At 37.3% G+C, this 6,930-nt stretch overlaps 1 pseudogene; it reads right to left on the bottom strand.

Moving 5' to 3' along the window:
- Positions 1-6,173: 6,173 nt before the first annotated feature.
- LOC132310774 (small nucleolar RNA R71) lies at positions 6,174-6,272 on the bottom strand (annotated as a pseudogene).
- Positions 6,273-6,930: the final 658 nt, after the last annotated feature.

Genomic DNA, 6,930 nt, shown 5'->3' with positions numbered 1-6,930 from the left:
TAAGAGTTTTCTCTATTTTAGGGTCATACAATATTATTGGTTCTGATTAAGAACGACGACCTAGCATGAACTATTCAAATTCAACAAGCAGTAACAAAAAGAAAAATTTCAAGTTAAAGAAACCAACAAGAACTCACAATAGGTCCAAAAACTGAAGCTTCTATTTTTTAAGCGTCTTTGCCCTTGCTGCTAGATTCCTGCACTTGAAAAGAAAAAGAAATAAGGTGAGATATAAGAAAGTCCAAAAATTAAGAATCAAAATAAAACTAATTTTCAACCAAATGAACCATTACATAGTCTCCAGCAACAGTGCCAAAAATTGATGTGTATCAAATTATACCACTCGTAATAGCACGAATCTTTGCAGCATAGGGCTATATTAAGGGTGTTGAACCACAGAAACTATCATAGTTTATTTAAGCATCCAATTAATATGATTTTGATTCAAGGAGAAAAGTTGATTGATTTGATTGTTTGTAACAAATATAAAATAAAAACTAAATTAAATTAAAGATAAGATCAAGAGAGAGAAAGTCTTAAGGATTGACTTCACCACGAATCTCGTATTATGGTCAACCATTCAACCTTAGGACTTCATAGTTTATGTATCAAATGAATTAAACACAATAACATTTGTTTAATTCGGGTTTTAAATAAAGATGTTCCATGAACTTCAACTAACTATAACCTATCTTCGGTTGGCACAAATTATCTACCTACCTACTTCTAATATAATGTTGCAGTATAACTCGTCTTCCCTAGGCATAGATTAAGAAAGCATTCATTCATAAAAAACATTTGAACACAATTGCATATTATGTCCGATAGGCCTCCACCATACCGTCCAGTAAGAATAGGTTGAGAACAGTTTAAGAGCAATTATATCTAAGACAGGGTAATTATCATTCAAAAACCATTAATTCATTAAAATACCAACTGATCCGTAATCATTTGCTCATAATTATGCAAGTAAGATACATAAACATATAAATCCCCAAAGTTAAGAACGATCAAACCATAATACTCGAATTTGGGCTACATCAATGCCCTAAGGGAGGAATTAGTTACTCATTACGGCGTCAGATATCATCTGTATTGTTGTGGTCTTCATCGCCATGGGCCGCAATTCTCTTCTTGGGATCTCCACCTTCAAAACCCTAAAAGCCGCCACTAATTGAGAGAAAATAACTAAGAGAGAGGACCTCTAATTTGTGGTGTTGTGCCTCCATTTATAGAAGAATTAATTTCTAATAAGGGTTGCGGGCTTTTAGGTATTCTAAGGTAATCCGAGTCCATCTGGGATGAAAAAGGACTTCAATAAGACAAATCCCGCATTAATTAAGTCTGGCTAAATAGTAAGGGCTCGAGCCTTTTGACTTTGGGCTCGAGCCTTGTGGCTTGGGCTCGAGCATGACTTCAACACTTAACCATTTTTCTTTAAATAATTTCAGAAGCGTCTTTTTCTTCAACGCTTAGAATATTTTTTGGGATGAATCTTTAACAATGCTCGATCACCATGCATTGGGGTTCGAGCCTTGAAAGTTGGGCTCAAGCCTTATAAATAAAGGCTTGAGCTCCGGAAACTTGGAGTTCTTCAAAGTGACTTTTGATATTTTGACGTAATTTGGGTTCGAGCACTTTTGCAAGGGCTCGAGCACCTTGAATTTGGACTGGAGCCTTAAGATCCTAGGCTCAAGCCTTATTTGCCTTGGTTGGGATTCTTGCTTTAGTTGGTTTTGGGCTTGAGCCTTAGGAACATGGGCTCAAGCCTTGGCACTTGAACTTTACCAAAATCACCCTTTTTGACTCTCGGTTTACTTCGAATGACCAGCAATGACTCTGTCAACTTTAATGTTAGACTTTTCATCATAAAACATCGATTTTAACCATTTCTTTGGGAAAGTACCTAAAAACACAGAATAAACATAAATCAATCTAAAACTGGATAGAAATATCATTTAAGGTCTTAACATACGTATATTTAGGGGCTCGAATGTGAAATATTCAGCGCTCATCAGCTGCTATTTGGAGTCCTCTTCTAAGGCCACTGTCGGCGGCTTCTGCTTCTGAATGTCCTTTAGAGTGATGGCGTAGCATTCCTTGGTTGCTACCTGGTCTCTGTGAAGGTCAATTATACTTTTTTCATCTAGGGCAACACATCTCATGACTTGGTAGAAAGTGGACGAAACTCTTTTCATTCTGTGTATCCAGCCTCTCCCCATGATCAAATTATATGATGGATGAATATCTACCAATACGAAGCTCTCTCTCAGGTTCTTTTTGCAGCTGTTACGGATTAGTCAAGCACTCCAATTGGGTCTACCTTGGTTCCATTGAAACCGGCTAATAGACTTAAGGTAGATTTGATGTGTGAGACATCTACCCCAAGTTGCTCGAAGGTTCACTTGGTGATTATATTAGCACTATTTCCCAGGTCTATGAGGACTCTTTTTATTAGACAGCTGGCAACTAACAGGCTGATAACCAATGGATCTTCGTGTGGTATCTGGACTCGTGCTAAGTCCTCATCCCCGAAGTTAATTCTAGCTATAACCTGGCCGATAGTATTGACCATACTCAGCTTCCTTAGTTTATGAAATTACCTGATCTTAGACCTGTAGGCATCCTTAGACTCTGTTTCTTCCTTAGGCTTGCCGTGCATGATGTTGATCACCCGTATAGGATTTTCTTCGGTGATGTTCTTCTTCGGTACTGTAATCGTTTCCTTCACTTTTGTTTAGTCTTTGCCTAATACGTACTCTACTAGGTGTCCCCTTGCGATCAGTGATTCCACCTGCCACCTGAAAGTTCTATAGTCATTAATGGAGTGATCATATTCCCTGTGATAAGCACAATGCTTGCTTTTGTCCCTTTGTTCAAAAGGTTGCTTGATATTTGAAGGAATAGGGAACTTTTCCTTGTTTTCTTGAAAAAGCCAAGCCATAGTTGTTCTTATGGGCATGATCCTTTCTTTAGTCTTCTACTTTTTATCCAAAATCGGGAAGGCTGAGGCCGAAGGTGGTTATGTGTTTTTGCTTTTGGTGCTCCTCACTTTAGATTTCTCCTCCACCGAAATTAGGGTTGACTGCATCTTTTGGTTTGCTTTGTTCTCTTCTATCTTGATATAGCTTTGTGCTCGAGCGTTGAGACATGGCATATATGGAAGAGAGCACTTGATTAATGAATTATGAAACTTTGATCTTGATGAGTGGTCAAATGAGACGTATTTTAGCACCTAAGCTTGGGTATTTTAATCCATTCATCTATCTTACTTTCATGTCTTAGATACGTATTTGTGTTTTTGCCTATTTCAGGTTAATAAAGTTCAAACAGGCTAACAAGAGTCATTTAGCTCAATTTTGGAGCTAAGGAGCAAAGTTGGAAAGAAGCCAAGAAAAATGTACCAGGGGAACTTCGATCGATCGAAGGGAAGTCCCGACCGATCGAAGAGGTCTACAATCGATCGAAATGAGGCGGTGCCAGCTCAGCCAATTGGATAAAGCCTGGAAGATATTTTCAAGCCACGTCAGCTTTGATCAATCAAAGCTAAGTGTTTGATCGACCGAACATCTTCAATCGATCGAAATGCCTGCTGGTAGTGAGCTGTCTAATTCCCGAGCACTCCGATTTCTACCTAACCTGTGTAGTTGCAAATTTCCTCCAATCAGAGGCTGTAATTCTGACTTAGTCCTTACTCAAAGGAGTATGTAATTGATTTATTGAACATTATTGTATCACCCATCACAGAGATAGATAAAAGAAACTAAAGAAAAATAATTTTTCTTTCTAGAACTAGGGTTTTGGGAAGAAAGCAAGGATGAAGATGATGATGCCAACCTCCAAGCTAGCCCTTGAGGATTCCATGTCCACTATAATGAGTGGCTAAATCCTTCTCTTGGGGCTAGAGATAGCCCCTAGGCTTACTTCTCAAACCTAGCTTTCGTGTATTTTTGGGGATTTTAGTTGTAATAGATGTTTTAATCATGAATAAATATAAATCTTGTAATTTTTACTTGATTTGTATGGATTAATGTTTCAATTAATCATTTGGCTCTAGTCATTTGTCTATATATGCTAGAATTGATGTTCATGTTTTTATCTCTAGATTTAATGAAATTGATGCATAGCTATGTGTGTTGATGATGTTAATCTAGTGATGGTCAAGGCATGGTGCTTAATGGAACACTCTTGTGATTTATTTGATGGGTCACACTTGTTTCTTGATGGATTGTATCACATCTCTAGTTTAATTAGTTTAATTTCATGTCTCTAGCCTAGTTGTAGTGTAGTTGCTTTAATTTCTTAAGTAGTTGAACAATCTATTCTTGTTTCTTGATGTTCCATGCTTGTGAATGCAAAGAGTGCATATCTTTAGATATTTGTGTGTGCATTAATTGTGGTTTAATTGAAAGGATTTTGGTCTTATTTGATAGGTTGTGCTATTCATTAAAATTGGCTAAACAATCTATACTTATTTGCCATCCATGCTTAGTTTCAATTGATGCCCCCCCCCCCCCCCCCCCACACACACACACAAGTTACAATTTAAATTTCCCTATTATTGTACAATTGCTAGTGTTTGATGAAGTGAAGCTTAGTGGTGACTCTAAGCCCCAAGACCTCTCCTATATCTTTTCCCTACTTTCTAGATTGTTCTCTTTTTACTTACATTAATCTTTAATTGCATTGTAGTTTAATTAATCAATCACCAACAATCTTTGATCACTCGACCTACTAATCCGACATTAATTTCCATCACAAATACACCTCATTTCCCTTGGGACCATCCCTACTCACTCTAGCTATATTTTTAGTTGGAAGTGGTAGTGACATTTTCTAAATTTAAACTCGGCCACACTACACACTTTTGCATGCAATTTGGTGCACTAGCATGACCACACACCAAGTTTTGGCGCCGTTGCTGAGGAATTGACACCGTCATATTTGGGAATTAATTAGGAATTAGTACTCTTTTGATTTTGTCTTTATTTTTATTTTATTTTGGTTACTTATTGTGTTTGTTCTTGATTGGCTAGGTGAATTGAGTCAAGAGAGTGAAGCAAAAGGAAATTGAAAAGCAAAAGAAGCAAGAAGCCACGCAAAGCTAAGCAAGAGCATAAAAAGCTCAAAAATAAAAATAAAAAAAATTGCAAAGCAAAGCAAGACCAAGGTAAAGAAATAAAAAAAATTAAAAAACAAATTGAAGTTGTTTAAGGACCCTTTGTGAGCCTTTCTAAAATCTTTCTTTAGTTAAATCGTGAGCCCGCGTGGAGGCAATTTTTTATTTTCTTAGATAAATCGCGAACCAGCATGAAGACAATTTAATTTTTCTTGCATATTGTTCAAAGCATAGAAGTATGGGATCATCGTATGTGGAGGATTGTTGATTGATGATTAGTTGCGGAGGAGAAGTGATTACTACTTGGTTGTTGCTTGTTTTTGTTTTGTTTGTGCATACATGGTCGTAGGTTGTTAAATCCTACTCTTGTCCCACTTAATTTGAATCTTGAATCCATTGTTCATAATTCTAAGGGGAAGGGTAATTCTAGTCATTCCATTTCATCAATGGAAGACATCAATGAGGACCGTGTGGAGGACCTTGGTCACATCGACCAACAAGGTATCCTCCACCCTAATGTGCATCATGACAATATTCAAGTACCATTGGGCATGCCAAGACCTTTCATTCCACCACAATAACAAGGTCAAGTTCCATTGGGAATGCCTCGGCCAATTTTTACTCCACAACCTCCCATTATTCAAGGCAATCAAGGTACTTATGTAGCACCACCGGTTTTGAATCCTCCTCTTGCTTTGCGTCATCTTTATGTGCCAAATGATTATAATGCACCCACATGCATTCAATTGCCCCCATTTAGAGCACATCACTATGAAATTAAACCGTAAACTATTCAAATGCTTCCTAACTATCATGGCCTTCCAAATGAAGAACCTTACAAGCATTTGGATGAGTTTCTTGTAATGTGTTCCACCGTAAAATACACAGACATGCTGGAAGATGTTTTGAGATTAAAACTTTTTCCTTTCACCCTTAAGGATAAGGCAAAATATTGGTTCAACAATCTTAGGCATTTTTTGATAACTTCTTGGGCAGAAATACAACAAGAGTTCTTGAAAAAGTACTATCCGATTTCAAAGACCAATGCAATGAGAACTTCAATTAGAGAATTTTCTCAAAGTGATGGGGAATTGTTTCATAAGGCATGGGAAAGATTTAATGATTTGCTTAGGAAGTGTCCACATCATGACATGCCTAAGTAGTAATTAGTTCAATACTTCTTTGAAAGTTTGCCGGATAATCACAAGGGTATGGTTGATGCATCTATGGGTGGTTCTTATCTTGATAAGCATGAAAATGTTGTTTGGCGTCTTTATGAAAGCATGAGTGAGAATTTAATGCATTGATCTTTGTCATCTAAAAATGGTAGAAATCTAGGTGGAAGGAAGAATGTCGACTTATATCAAGTTGACAATTCCAATGACATAGCTGCCGATGTTAAGTCTCTATCTCAAAGGTTTGATCAATTTTTGATCAACCAAAATTTGGTGAATCAAGTATCTTCCTCCCCCCTAATCATGTCCATCGTTCATCTAATAAATCATGCATGACTTGTTCTAGTGTCTTAGATTCTACTTCCAATTATCCCCATGGACATGTGCAAAGTGAGCATCATGAACAAGATAATGCTGCATTTGTCAACCAAGGGAATAATCCCTATGGCACACATTATAATCCTGGGTGGAGAAACTATCCAAACTTCTCTTGGAAAAGCCAAGGGGAAGGCTCAAATCTTCCCCAAGTTGGTTTTCAAGGCAAGTATGTTCCACCCCCATTGCAAAGCCAAGGTTCCCAAGGTTATAGATCATCTTTTCAATCATCATATGGAAATTAATTTTCTAACTCTCATT

Source organism: Cornus florida, unplaced genomic scaffold, assembly GCF_030987335.1.
Source record: "Cornus florida cultivar Cherokee Brave unplaced genomic scaffold, ASM3098733v1 CherokeeBrave_3.0.0_Hap2_Chr05, whole genome shotgun sequence".
Classification (NCBI taxonomy): Eukaryota; Viridiplantae; Streptophyta; class Magnoliopsida; order Cornales; family Cornaceae; genus Cornus; species Cornus florida.
The sequence above is the reverse complement of the archived record's forward strand: the minus strand, read 5'-3'. Positions and strand labels throughout refer to the sequence as shown.